The following is a 15,299-nucleotide window of genomic DNA, read 5'->3' on the forward strand; positions in this document are numbered from 1 at the left end:
AGTATTTATCAGCGAATCAGCCGATTTGCTATAGTAGAGGGATCGGCTATAGGACTGCCGATCATTGTAGCCTTGTAGACAGGGAATCACTAAAGTAATCGGTACAAAGCTATGATAACAACACTAGGAACGGATCTAATCGGCAATAGATGAATCCGACGATAGAGAATAGAGAAAGCCGACACTACCGATTCCTAGCTGGATAACTGGTGATAAAGACTAGAAAAACAGGTAAAACCTATGAATCTAGCAAATATCGATAACTAGTGAATAAATCTAAACGAAACAACAGCGATACGCCCGAAGTTAAAGCTTAGATATTACTCGATAAACGGAACTTACAGAATCGGCCGGAGATCAAGATGATGCAGCCCTGCCAACCCGCACGAACTCATGAAAGGAGAAAAGTAATGGCGAAGTCGCCTGCTCGAAAGTAAGTACGAAGAAAAAGTAGCTTGTTGTATTGATTGGTTGATGATTACAGATTTACAAAGGTAGCTATTTATAGCCCCGTACAGATAACCTCTTAACCGACTAGAATTCTATCCCTAATTCAAACAGAAAACAAATATCTACAAGCACAATTCGTGCCAGGTTAGTTACTCCACGCTTCGTGGGCTGATTTCCACCTCATCCTTCTATCTCTTTTCAAGCCCATACAGGCCCAATTAGCTCATCCTCCAAATCGGCCGATTCCTTATCGGCAAAAGATTACCGATTGGGACCTTGGTGCACTCGACCCAAAACGAGACAAAAGTCACCGGCCGATTTCGCACTATAGCACCATTTAGCCGATTCCCAACTGTGCTTCTCCGATTCCCCTTCTTCTTGGCGCCGATTCTTCTAGTGACGAAATCTGGCGTCAACACATGCCCCCCAGTTTCGGAGTAAAGCATAGTCCTTTACTTCGAAATTCTTTATAACCTCCCTTCCGAAACGGCCGCAGTGAAAATATCCTTCCGTTTCGCGGTCTTCCAGCTGATCATTGCAATTTTTCGAAATGGGCGCCCACGACAGCCACTACCCCCGAAAAACTCGAAGCGCCGGCGCGGTAAAAATTCCATTTTTACCCCCCTTCAGGCATCCTTTAAATAGCGCCTCACCGCAACTCATCTTCAAGCTCACGTTTCTTTTCCCAGCGCGCGCGCATTCTTCTTCTCTCAGTACTTTTCCCTTGCTGCCGAAGCTTTCTAGCTCCACCTCCTGTTACTTCTTCCCTCTTTTCTTTCCAATGGCGGCTCCTTCCGGCAACTCTCCCGGGCGCGACGCCCCAGAGGTAGCACCTCCGATGGTGGTGGCGACAACCATCACTCCTTCCACAGATGAAGGAGCTTCATCGGAGATCCCAATGGCGATCCCCATCGCGGCCCCGTCGTCCGCATCCGCATCGGCGACCACGCCGATCACTCAGAACTTCATCCCAGAGGTAAATACCGAATCCTTCCTCTATCGGCAATGTATTCACCTTAGATCTATTTCTTACTTTCCCACACTCCCTTTCTTTTTTAGGCAGTTAGGCATAGAATTACCATTCACCTCACAGGAAGTCCCGGCCTTGTTTGTCTCGGTCCCATGGGAAACCCGGATCCAATAGATCTCATAAATTTGGAAACCGACCGGATACCCTTCAAACGGTCTGATATGAACTTAGATCACTGGGTGGGTACTTTTAGATCCTGGCCGAATGAAACCCCAGGTTGGAGGGAGTGGTACCAACGGGTGGCCGCATCAAGGAGCGTTTCATGGGACGAGCTTAAAATCGGCCAGTGCATCAACCTTTCCTTATCTCAAATGGAGAAAAATGAGCCGTTAGTGATGGCGGCTTCTTATTTTTGGTCTGATGCACTTAATGCGTTCTTATTTGGGCACGGCTATCCTGATCCCTCCTGGCCTTTGGAGGTGACGACTGTTCAACGGTGCGGCCGCTCGCCCCTTCAGGAAGGTATGAGCAACCAGTCAGCTGCATACCAGATTCATCATCTAGCACGTCCCTCCTATATCGTAAGTGCGAAACGCAAATTAAGCAAGATAGGCAGCAAAACAACCACAAGATAGACAGTGTAACCAGATTGTACTTACATGGTGCTCTGCTTCACTCGGAACTTGGAGCGCAAGGGCGGTGGTGACGCCGACACATCTCCGCTAAACGACCCCCCCTCCCCACGGATTTTCACCTTCAACATCTCCTTGATCTGCTCCACGTCAGCCACAGTCATTTCAAAGAGCTCGACCTTCTTCTTCTTGGTGGCCGAGCTCAACGTGTCCAACTCCTCGTCCTCTTCGCTGATCAATTTTCCCACGGAGGTTGTGCTAGGGGTAGTCTTCTCCTTCCTACCAGCCGCTTTCTTCCCCTTGAAGCTCAGCTTCTGAGATTTGGAGGTCGGAAGCTTATGTACGGCCTGTCATGTTCGGCGTCCAACTAGCACGGAGTCCTCAGCCTGGCCGACCTCTTCTGGCACATCTTTGTTCAACCCGATGGAACAGTCCGATTCCCAATCAAGGCCGGCAGTGGCTGGTCGGACTCGATAGTCAGACGAACCTTGGGTCGTTGTTGCTCGACCCCTTCAGGAAGTGGCGTCGAGCAAAAGAACTCAAATTCGCCGTTCAGGTCAAATCAACAAGAATAGTCAGACACAACACAAAAACACAACTGGAATGCCAAATCAACGCAGTTAAGATCATACCGAGTCAGCCGGCCTCTTGAGGGAAAATGCTTTTGGGGCAGCTCTTGTTCTTGATGATACCACCAAAAAATTTGCTTACCCGATTGGCAACTTCTTCCTTGGTCACCTTTCGCTGGACTTCCCGGGTCGGGTCTAGTGGGTCTATATACTCATACACCGAATGGACCCTGTTCTTGATCGGCTGTGTCAATCTTTGACATAAATTGATGCTTACAACCCCAGCTGTGAGTCCACGCACCTTTAGGTTAGCAATCTTCTCCAACAGATGCTTCACCTACACCATCTCCTTCGAGGTCGGTTGATTCGACCACTTGGGCATAGTAATTAGCGCGTATCCAGTACATGGCGGGAGCTCGGGCTTCTGATTGGCGACTGTAAACCATTCTTTGTGCCATCCCTTGTTGGATTCCTTCAACTGGAGGTCGAAGCACTCCTACACTCTCTTCAGCCGCATCGAAAATCCACATCCTCCAATCACTCTTGGCTTCACCTTGGTCGACACAGCTTTTAGTTGATATAGATATTTCCACAGATCGAAGTGGGTGGGGATTCCGAGGTACGCCTCACACAGATGAATAAAAACCACGATATCAAGAACGGAGTTGGGATTCAAGTGTACCAGCTCGATCTTATAGTAGTGCAGCAATCCGTGAAGGAAGTCCCCGCAAGGGATCCCAAATCCACGCTCAAAGAATAATGCGAAGACCACCGTCTCCATCTTATCCTCACTGGCGAACTCTTGCCGGGCGGTCGCTTTCCACTCAAGCAGCGCCTTGGGCCCCAGGAGGCCTCGGTCGACGAGCACCTGGATGCACTCCTCCATCATCACCGACTTCACCCAGATTGAGGATGGATCTAGTGCTTGTGCTTAGGACATCTCCTCGGTTTCTACTCCTTGGCACTTGGGTCTAATAACCACAAGGGTCTTGATTCGCATACGGTGGCCTAGCGGCTGCCTTGGGTGGTGGCGGAGAAGTGCGCATGAGCAGATTGGACAGCATGGCGACGTGGCCTAGAGTTCACGGGTGAGGTGGCGGCGTGCTCTGGGGACTATGGTGGCAGTGATGTGAGTGTGGCTAGTGAAAATGAAAATGGAACCGCGCCCCTTCGGCTTTTGAAGACGATGGCATGACCTAGCGACGGAATTTGTGGGTTTTCCGTTATTATGGTGCACACGTTGGATGGAGTCCGCGGGTTTTCCATTATGTTTCTCTCGGCATGGCTCCGCCAATCCTCACGCTCACACTCACGCTCGGGGGCTGGGCGCCTACTTCAGGTCGGCATGCCTCCGTGGCTTTGCCAGTCCTTGTACTCGAGGGCCGGGTGCCTATTTCAGGTCGACGTGCCTCCGTGGCTCCACCAGTCCTTGTACTCAGGTATTTCAAGTTGGCGTGCCTGCGTGGCTCCGCCAGTCCTCGTACTCGGGGGCTAGGCGCCTATTTCAATTCGGCGTGCCTCCGTGGCTCTACCAGTCCTCGTACTCGGGAGTTGGCTGCCTATTTTAGGTCGACGTGCCTCCGTGGCTCCACTAGTCCTCGTACTCGGGGGTTGGGCACCTATTTCAAGTCGGCGTGCCTCCGTGGCTCCGCCTGTCCTCGTACTCAGGGGCTGAGCGCCTATTTCACAGCCAAGATGGCGGCTAGTTCACAGCCAAGATGCTACAGTGGGTCCGTGAGGGCTCACGACAGGACTCTCCCAACCCGGTAAGGTTGCACAGTTTTCATATGATGCTTGGCCTGACCTCAATAAGGGCCGACAGGAATCGTGCAGCTGCTCGGGTGGCACAATACTCTTGTGGATAGGCATCTTTGTCGTGTCTCTATCGTCACACTAATCCTTATCCTCAAGGGCTGGACGTTTACTTTTGGTCAGCGTGCCTCCGTGGCTTGACCTATCCTTGTGCTCAGGCACTAGGACCTGCTTTTGGGATCAATTTTTCTTACTTTTTAACCATTGGACCAATTATATTAATCGCTTCAATGCTCGGGGGCTACTCCATATGGAGTGTGTCTTGTGATGCCCTCCATGTCCTTCACTTCAACTTACTAGATGCCTGCCATCCATCAACTCGGCACTCGACTTCGCTCTATGCGTATGGCTCTGCGTTCACTCAGATTTTCTTCTTTTTTGAGCACTGCACAACCTCTCTGTCACTATGACACCATCGCAGCTTCAGCCGACCACATTCCAAGCTTTGCTGCGATGACCTTAGGTTCCTGTTCACCTACACATCACTCGGGGGCTTGAGGGATATGGGTACCTCAAGGTTCCCCACCGACCAGGATACTGGTCAGCCCTGACAAGTAGGCCCTCCTGACTAGAACGTGCGGGTCGAGGACATGAAGATACTTGAAGCACAAGTCAAGAAGGCCGGACGATTCAAACCAGCCCAGATATTGCGGGATACGTATTGTAATCCAACTCAGATTACCTTCCATGTAACAACCGACTAGATTAGATTCAAACCGACTTGTAACCCTAGGTCACCAGCCTATATAAGGTGGCCAAGGGCGCCTCCCGAGGGCATCCCAACACCTCAATTCTCAAGCAATACAAACTACCAAAATACATGGCATACGGTATTACTCTCCAGAGGTCCGAACCTATCTAAATCTTCATGTTCTTGTGATTACCTTCGAGTTCTTGATCTCATAATCCTCCCTACCTACAAATCAACCACTTGGGTAACCCCTTGGTGTACTGCCGGGCTACTAAATCCGACAATCAGAACACACCTCATGGGATGATATAGCATTCTTGGAAACCGCATAATGAAACGTTGAACTAGGAATAGCCTTAGGGCATCCCCAAGAGTTTGAGACAGCTGCTAGCTCTGCTAGCGTATAGGAAAGAGAAAGAAAAGTTAGTTAGCCAAAAGGACACCTCGAGGCTCGTGCAGTGAGAGAGGGGAGCATCGGGAGATGTGCAAGCTTAGCTCTTCACTAAGAGCTAGTTGGGATATTTTTGCACTGTTCAATGCTTAAAATATTGATTTAGCTAGCTCAACACCCCCTTGTTGGAGATGCCCTTATCACCTCACTTGACTTGTATTATGCATCACAAGTTTTTTTTCCACACATTGGTGAAAATGTTTAGGTATTTTGCTAGAATTTTATGGAGTCCATCGCGTGTGTCTACATGTGTTGTACATACATCTATGGGCCCACCAGGAGGTTTGGACAGTCCTAAATACAGGGCTGTACACCGAGACGTGTCAGATATGGAGACTACGGTGCAGGACGGCGTGGTCTACGTGGAGGATAAGAACTAGTCGAGGATTAGGAAACTACTCGTAGCAATTAGAGTGGGACTCACTAGTCGAATCCGACTAGTATTATTGTAAACAACCAACCTGTAACCCTACCCCAGCAATATAAGGCGAGGTAGGAACCCCCTCCAAAGTAGTTCCATCCAATCCAATACAACCAACACGCATGATGTAGGGTATTACACAATCTAATGGCCCGAACCTGTCTAAATCGTGTGTTCGAGTTCACCTTTGAGTTCCTGACCTCAGTAAGCCCCACGCTATAAACACAACCTTGGGCACCCCTCGGTAGGCTGCTGGGTCTAAATATCGACAACATGTGATGTTGCAGCTATGGATTCGGGGTCGTTTGGGAAGGCTTCTCTCAAAATGACTTCGCCAATGAAACTAAAGTCAGTGAAACAAAAAAAATAGTTTTACCTGACTTCTAGTTCATTTTAGCATCGGTTTATAAAATGGCTTGACTTCTAGTTCATTTTAGCATCGGTTTATAAAATGGCTTGACTTCTAGTTCATTTTAGCATCGGTTTATAAAACGGCTTCACGCTACAATGTCTCCATTTGTGCAAAACAGGTGAAGCTGAAGTCAAAATAAACACTGCCAAACAGGGTCGAAATCGTTCCTCAAGGGCAGTCCCAACCCAACACACTAGCCATAGTTTTCATAAGCTCCACATCATCAAGAAACTAGTACCGGACACTACTCTTCCAATGCAAATACCACTATTTCGTACTTGAATTTAATACTAATTATCTCTCATTATGTCTTGGATGGTGTGTAGAAACTAGGTCTTATGCAAAATCTGGTTTCCTTCTCTTTCTCCATTTACTCCATTGCCACATCATCTTTTATCCTAGGTGACAGCTCATTTCATTTTATGGATACCATCCTAGTCATTGAGTTAGGACTGCCCAAACAGCTTTAGCTTAAACGTTGCTTAACAACTTCTGACCCGACTGGTGTTGTGCTCAATACTCAGATAAAAACTGCAACCCGATCCTCAATTCCTCCAATCAAACACTTCCTTTTGTTCCGAATGCTCTTACCTAACACCTCAGAGTTGACGCACGTATCGCAACCACTAACCCTTAGCCGTGGGACGTGTGGTAGTACCTAGTTTTGCAAGCGATTTACAAATGGCACTCTTGTAATGAAATGACCGTACTACTACTTAGGGGGCGTTTGGTTCCCTTTGCTTATTTTTAGCACGTGTCACATCGAATGTTTGGATACTAATTAGGAGTATTAAACGTAGACTATTTACAAAATCCATTATATAGATGGAGGCTAAACGGCGAGATGAATCTATTAAGCCTAATTAATCCATCATTAGCAAATATTTACTATAGCAACACATTATCAAATCATAAACTAATTAGGCTTAATAGATTCGTCTCGCCGTTTAACCTCCATTTATGTAATGGGTTTTGTAAATAATCTACATTTAGTACTTCTAATTAGTATTTAAATATTTGATATGATGGGTACTAAAAATAAACAAATGTAACCAAACGCGACCTTAGCGCGACCAGTTTGCCAGATTTATTTACTCACCTGCCCAAACCAAACCACGGGCGGACAGGCCAGTAGGCCACAGCCTCCAGGGCGCCGCGGCACGGCGAGTCACATGTTCCGGGAAAATTCCTGGGGACAGGAGGCTGCCCCGCGCCCCCGGGGGCGCCGAAACGGTTCGGCGCTCGCGCGGGCACCGCGGGCTCGCTCGCCAATTGGCGCGTGCCGCGGGCAGCCCAGCCCGGGGCGTGGCGAGCGTGCGTGCGTGGCGTGGAGCGGCCATGGGCGGCCGTGGCCTTTGTTTGGCATGGGACAAGCGGGGCTCACGCGGCCGTCCACGTCGCTCGGCGGCAGAAGCGACTTGGCGCTGCCTTTTGGCAGTCCCTGCCGAGAGAGAGAGCAACCGGAAAGTCTTGGCGCTGAGGCGAGCGGTGGCCATTGTAATTTGTGTGGTGTGCACGCGCCGTTGCTTCGGGTTGGCTCTCGTAGTCTGGCGAGTTGTGACGCTCTACTTCCTTTTGGATTTTGTGCTCGTGGCCCATGCGGATGCGGTGCGGTGCGGCTGCGCAGGCCACTAGGTCAGGAGGGTCCCGAAGGGAGAGCGCTGATCGATCGGTGCTCGACTTTTTTTTTTTGACAGGTGCAGGCAGGAGCAACAGCGGCGGAGCTCGCGTACGCGGCCGCCGGTATTGACATCTCGGTTGGTTTCCGGCCGGCGGCCGCCCATGCGTTTGCGGCGTTGCTTGCTGACGGGGATATGACGACCGGTGTTATGCGAGGAGCGGATGGCATGGCAGTAGATTATTCGGGCCATGCGCGTGCCTCCTGCCATGACGGCGGCACGGCGTGGTCCGTGCTAAGCCTATCACTGAGTATCCACTAGTCAATCAACCCATGTGGGAAGCTATTATATTTGAAATTATTTAGAAATTAAACTCCTAACTAATAATCAAAATTATTTATCTACTACTCTCTTGTTTTTTTAATACTTCAACGTAATACTCATATAGATGCGTACTTATCTTTATCCAGTTGTGATTGAATTTTAATTAGTAATTACTCTACACTTTTTTCATCCACATCCACATTTTTTTCATTTTGTATCGCACCTCCATACATTATGTTTAGTATAAAAATTAATATTTTTCATCACCTCCTTACATCATGTATAAATGGTCTACATGGTGACACTCATCATGCCTATATACATTAATTTTGTATTTCTGTATTAACAATGACATAAATAATGACTAAATAGGTAATTTAGAATCATATGTTAGTTGACACTTCTATATGATGATGCATATGAAGATAATTAGATCAAGTTTTAGGTCTTTACGTCAGATTATAATGATACATGGGTAATTTAGATACAAATTTAGAATGACATTTTAAGTTATACTTTATAATTGTATCGTATGCATGAGTAAATTGGATGAATATTACGGGATTACTTTAAATTATTTTTTATAATGACAGAGCTCAGTAATTTAGATACAAGTTTAGGGTTTATTTTATAATATTTTCATAATGATAGTAGTGGCTAACTTTTAGAAAATATAAAAGATCAATGACTATGATTATTAGAGTTTACAGGATTGATGTTTGATGTTTCTAATTTTTGTAAATTTTTTTAGGATTTATCTTTTTTTTCTAGCGTGTCTCGTGAGAACTAATGTGGATTCTCCAATGAAAAAAGAGACCATATTGCTACAAAACTATTACCTTAAGCAATTTCTCCTTTATTAACCATTCGAATACAATACTTATATAGATATATACTTATTATCTTCATCAAATTTTAGTTAGTAATTATTTTTGATACACATTTATAATCTTTAACTTTTCACTTTGCATCACGTAAACTTGAGTTTGAGCTATAATTTTAAAAAAGAAATTTATATTCCCATCACTTCCTCTATATCTTTATAAATTATATCTTTATAAATGGTGATACAGATCATCCCTATATACCTTAACTAATATATCATATACCAATAGTACGAGAAATAGACGATTTAGAATCATATATTGGTGTATATTTTAATTAAGGTGATTTGGATTCAAATGTAGGGTTACCTCGTGTAATTTTTAATAATAGCAGTAATATAGATGCAAATTTAAGGTGTTATTTTAAGTTATTATTTAAGTATTAGTGGTGGGCAATTTAGTTGCAAATTTAGGAGGTTATTTTATATATTATTTATAATTGTATAAGTGGGTAATTTTGATGAAGATTAGGGGGTTACTTTAATTTATTTTATATAATTACAGAGGTGGGTAATTTAGATATAGATTTAGGAGATTATTTTAGGCTATTTTCATACTGGCATAGGTGGGTAATTTTTTTTAGAAAACACAATACATCCGGGGCTATGATGATTTGAGCGTACCGATTGATGGCCAGATGTTTTGCTTTTTGGTGAGAAATTTTAGGATTTCTCTCTTTTTCTATAATGTCCACTTAGGATCCTAGGTGGCTTCACCTAGAGGCTTCAAAAGGAGCCTCCAATGAGTAATAGTAAGATACTTTCTTCTAAAATCCACAACCACTCCAAATTAGGAGGACATGGGTAGAAAATTATATACCCATTAGAAATGGGAAGAGTAGTTTATGAGAAAAGTACAATTAATCAATTGGATGTATATATATAGTACAAAGTTAATTATTCATTGGATATGGATAGATTTGGGAAGAGTAAGAAGTGCATAATAATTATATGAATTTAAGTGTGGACAAGAGTGAATTTGCTCGCACCTTTGGCGGTAGTCCGTGCGCGGGCGGCGGGATGATCAGGTTGGGACCCCTCGTGCGCGCTCCGCTGCGTGGGTGCTGGCTGGCCTTGGAGGCTTGGAGTGTCCGACGACGCGTCCGTGCGCGCCTTGGGCTCCGCGCTTTTGATGCTTCGGCTGTTCGGCTGAGCTGTGCCTTCGCTGGCCTCCACGGCACGCCGTCCCGAGGCCGTCCGATCGAGATCCGACGCGCGCGGGTCCATGGCATTCTGCACTGGCAGCCCTACCACGCTGGTGGCCCCGTTGCTACCCGTTTGCATTGAGCATGTGCCTGCCAAAAATGTTGCTAGCTTTCTGTACGTGCACGCCTGGCTTTGGTCAGCAGGTCAAGATTATTCCACTGCTTATTTCTCCTCACATGTGGGCGAACTTGGCAATTGGCCTGCATGGTTTTGATTGCGGTACCGTGTGGGCTGATGACAATTGACAACGCCGTGGGCATGAATGGGGGGAATGTGGATAATTTTTTGTATTTATGATTCATAAAGCGAGCGGAGAACCGAAGACAGATCATTCGCAACATAAAAAAAAGAACCGGAGACAGATCAAACTAACCATCCACGATCCTCTCAATTCGCCACATGACGTTCGGTGCTCATCGGTGAAAATTTTTGCAAGACTTTCTACCTTCATGGACAGTCGAACTAAGCATCTGCACGCCATTCCATTTGACCATTATGCTCGGTACTCATCTCATAACAAATTACTCATGAGGTGGTCAGAGCAAGAGAACCTTTTTGGATGAAGTGATCCAATCCAACGGGAGGATAATTAAGATTTTTTTGTGCATTTGTGATAAATTCCAACATTTGCTATATATATGTAGCATAAGCCAAGGTGTACAATAATTGACGGCGCTTTAACAAAACCTTCAAAGACATTTGTTGGAACCTACTTAGAGCATGTTTAGATCCATGTAGGTTATAGAATCCAGCTGCGATCCAAGCACCCTGGATAGTGTCATCTAATCTAGAAAGCCATCTGGATAACTTTTTTGGCTTCACTACCCCCATGCAACGCATGCATTGCAGCAAATCTTCTATGGCCCTATTTGATCAAGGGGCTAAACTTTAATTGGCTAAAAATTAACTCCTGATGATCCAAACAGTGGGGCTAAATGTGGGCTAAAAATTAGCAAATCCCCTAACTAAACTTTAGTTCATTAGCCCTCCAAACCTAACTAATGGGGGTTAATTTTAGACACGAATGGCAAAAGACCAAAAATACCCTCCCACTAAAATCTTACCATTTTTCCCTACACCCTCTAAGGATAGAATGGACTTTTACGATTTAATGGGCTAAAAATTAGCTCTAGCTCCAAACAAGGTAGAACTAATTTAGCCAACTAAACATCTAAGCTTTAGTCAGGGTTAAACTTTAGCTTTAGTCCATCCAAATACTCTCAAGCAACATGAAATGGAAAGGGATATTGTCGTTGTAGACCGATGAAATGGAAAAGGCCATCGCTTCGACTTTTCCACGTGATACTATACTACTAGGGTAGCATCAACATCAGAGGGCTATAAGAGGCCAATATATCTATCCATCGTGGTGGAGGCGAGGGGGGGGGGGGGTAGGAGCCAATTTTCAAAATTTCGACTAAATTTTCAAAAATGTAATATTATTGGCTCCCCTAACCTAACAGTGAAATTTTTGAGTTTCTGCCTCTGCCCCTGGTATCCATCATCGTGCAACCATGTGCTTTTTTCGAACATGGAAAAGCTTTTCATGCAATTTTCCTACAAAGAGACACATAGACAACAAAAACAGTGCTTTGGGCAATTGTATGTTCGTAGATGCACTCGGTTCATATATATCCACAGAGTGCTTTATATGCTTTGTTATGAAATTATTAATCCAACTCACGGTTTAAATTACCTTCCAAATCATGTAATTAATAATTACCTTCCAAATGAGTGCATGGTTTCTAAACAGCGAGTGCTTAACCAGTAACCATTAGAGAACTGTGGACCGTTCGATTAGTTTATAGGCGTGGCCGATGGCCGACATCAGTATATATCCTGCCGATCTGGAGAAAAGCTAGAAACTTCATGCCTTAGCTTAGAGACTCGTTGATGTTTGCTTTGCAGCGACGAAATCGATCAAGAAATTGTGGTGCAATTACATGTTCACCCTGGTCGTGGACAAACCGGCGGTCAAACGGGTGGCTTATCTTCTATATATAGCTTGGAGTGCAAACTACGATTGGAGCGATGTGATATGAAGTACATGGAGCATATAGGAATACCCAGCGACGAATTTGGCATGGTGCTGCGGTGCCGAAAATTTTTTACGGCGGCGCGCGCCGATATGATGGGGTGAGCGTACGATCGGTTGCCGGGTTCCTGTTCTAACTTAAGCAGGATCGAACCAACAAAGCGTGCACATCGCCCTGCCAAATTTGACCCGCCGACATATAGTACATTAGTACTCAACACAATTATGGAGTATAATTCTAGATTCAAACATGGCATGGACACGGTGCATGCATGCGCGAACTGAATTAGCGCACTTGTGTAATGTGTTCTGGGGGACGGAACAACCGAACAAGTCATCATCAGGTACGTACTCAGGCATGACCTTCCATCGCTCAGAAAGTCAAAACCTCAACGCAATCTGCAAACGATCAGATGATAGAAGTTCGGAGGCTAGCTAACCGGAAGTTGATAGGATCATTTCCACTCATCCTTAATAACATGGCACGTGGCAACTTTATACTTGCGTGAAAAATATACGAGCCCTCCCTTTTGGAATCAAATCTGACATGAGGCTCAGTCAGAGAGCACCATCCATCAGCTGATCAGCACACACTCCGTAATTAAGCACCAAAGAATTAATCATGAGCATGCGATCGATATAAGATACCCTACGTTCAAAATTATAAATCATTTTGGTATTTTTAGATTCATAGATTTTGTTACGCATCTTGATATATATTTTTTTTCTCGAATACACAAAAGAGCTACGTATCATTGTATTAAGAAAAATAAATTTGGTTACAAATCCGCGGAGCAATGCCACAGAGGGACAAGCTCACGCTCTGGCATGGTGTGACATGCGGTTTTGAATTACAACCGGCCGGCGGCCAAATCCTATCGCGACTACTCACATCTTAAACAACCTAGGCGACTTGCTCCCGCTTCGATCCAAAGCTGGGCTTCCTACTCTGCATCAGCTCCTGCACCGAAGTCGTCTGCCTCTCGAAAAGGCGCGCGTTGCGCTCTTTCCACAAAGACCAGATGATTAGCGTGAAGAGGGAATCAAGTCCTCTTCGTCTGCTTCTCGGCTGTAACTGGCGCAAGTGTGCCCACCAGTCTTGCAGAGTCTGTGTTCCAGGGATGAAAGTGCAAGAACAATGCATCCAGGAGAGGGCTTCCCACCACAACTGCTTAGAGTAGGAGCAACTGACGAGCATATGATCTCCAGTCTCTCTCTCCTGATCACACAACCAGCATTCATCATGGGCGTCAAGACCATGTCGTCGACGCCGATCAGCAGTCCATAGACGACTTTTAGTCGCTAACCAGGTGAAGAACTTAACTTTTGGAGGTGCCCAGTTCTTCCATATTCTCGATGCCCCCTGCAGTCGAATGCCTCCCTCCTGCATTTGCTTATAGGCTGAGGCGGCCGTGTAATTCCCATCAGCTGTCCAGCGCCATCTACACATGTCGACTTGATTCTCAGTGAGCCTCACATGAGACATTTGTTTCCATAGTTCAATATATTCGACGAGTACCGGCACAGACAGTCCACCTCTGATGTTCTTGTCCACCTTTTGTCAGTCATTGCTGTTGCAACTGTTCTAGTTTTTCTGATCCTTGACGATATGACATTGAACAGGTTTGGCGCAATCTGGGAGACAGACTTGCCCTCAATCCAATTGTCGGTCCAGAACAGTGTTTTCTCGCCATTTCCTACTCTGACAACTGTTGACGCCTGAAACAGCGCATGCACTTCAGGTTCTACTTGGATTTGTAACTCTGACCATGCTCTACTGCCATCTGTTTTCTGCAGCCAAAGCCATCTGGTTCTTAGAGCAAATCCTGCTAGCTTCAGGTCAATTACTCCCAATCCTCCGAGCGTTGTCTGGACGGCACACAGTAGGCTAGGCCACTCCATTCTTGCCTCTCAATGCCGTGTCTTTTCCAGTCCATAGGAAGCTTCTCCTTATACTGTCAATCTGCTTAAGGACCCATGGAGGTAAGTTGTCTGCCATCATCAAATAGATCGGGATTGCAGACAGGGTCAATTTGACCAATGTTAGCCTTCCACTTTTGTGCATCAAGGGCCCTTGCCAAGCTGGCAACTTGGCTGCCACCTTGTCAATCAAAGGCTGATACTGGTTCTTGGGCAACCTTCTAGTAGACAGAGAGATTCCCAAATATTTGATTGGGAATTGCTCCACAACACATGGCAGAGCCAATTGGAAGTTAGCTGGTGTTGTCTCACAGCCAAAGATTGGCGTGATGGAGCACTTCTCCAGGTTCGTCCTTAGCCCTGATGCATCGGCAAATAGTTCAAGAATTCACCCAATTGCCCTGGCTTCCCCCTCCGTTGGTGAAGCAAGTAGAATAACATCATCTGCATACATGCTGCAGGAATGTTTAATCACCGGTATGCCCATTGGTTGCAGTAGTCCATCATTGCTTGCCTTGTCGAACAATCTGGTAAGCACATCCATTGCAATGACAAAGAGAACCGGCGACAGTGGGTCGCCCTGGCGCATGCCCCTTGCCTCCCAGGCTGTCCATTCAGCAAGACACGAGTTGATGCAGCTGAGAGAAGGAGGGAGACACCGGTAGAGATCTGACTTTCGATGCGTCCCCTTTTAATCTCAGTTTAATATAGGTCCAAGAGGAAAGAGGGTGCACGGAGCTTTACTCCTAGTTGGTATTTGCAACTGGAACTAAAGATGTCCTTTTACCCCGGGTTAAAAAATCAGTCACCCATGGGGGACTCTTTAGTCCCGGATGAAACAATCAGCTACCCGTGAGGGACCTTTTAGTCCCAGGTGGTAAGACCAATCAGGACTAATTACTAA

Source organism: Setaria italica, chromosome IX (genome assembly GCF_000263155.2).
Source record: "Setaria italica strain Yugu1 chromosome IX, Setaria_italica_v2.0, whole genome shotgun sequence".
NCBI classification, from domain to species: Eukaryota; Viridiplantae; Streptophyta; class Magnoliopsida; order Poales; family Poaceae; genus Setaria; species Setaria italica.